We start from the raw sequence: 600 nt of genomic DNA on the forward strand, positions 1-600 counted from the left end.
TAATGGGGGCACCGATGGGGGGAACGGGGACGCCTGGGGGCACCGGGGGATGGCACACGGTGGCTCTGGGGGGTGTGAGGGTGAGAGCCGGTTGTGGTGTGAGGGCTCCTCATGGGCTCTGGAGCTGTCCCTGTGCCCCAGGTTCCCCCCAGATATGACCCCCGATGGCCTTTGGGTCCCACACATGTCCCCACACCCGCAAGACACCCCCAGGTGTTTCCCACATATGTCTCCGCACCTCAGTTCCCGCCCAGATGTGTCCCACACGTGTCCCCACACGCTGGGACACACCAGCGTGTCCATCCAGAGCCATTCCCCAGTGCCACCCTCAGCCCCTTTCCCAGTGCCACCCTCAGCCCCTTTCCCTGCTCAGGACCCCCCATGGGGATGGAGTGTGGGGGTATGGGGAGGAGGAGGTGACACCCCCAGCCGTGCCCCACATCTCCCTGTGCCCCGCACCCCCTGGCACATGTCCCCTGCTCCCCCAGACGTGTGTTCCCCCATGTGTGTCCCCCTGCCCCCCTCCCACTCCACACGTGTCCTCACACCCCAGGGCACCCCAAGGCCACCCCGGGGGATCCCCGGTGCCACCCCAGCCCC

This window comes from Geospiza fortis, unplaced genomic scaffold (assembly GCF_000277835.1).
Source record: "Geospiza fortis unplaced genomic scaffold, GeoFor_1.0 scaffold5549, whole genome shotgun sequence".
NCBI classification, from domain to species: Eukaryota; Metazoa; Chordata; class Aves; order Passeriformes; family Thraupidae; genus Geospiza; species Geospiza fortis.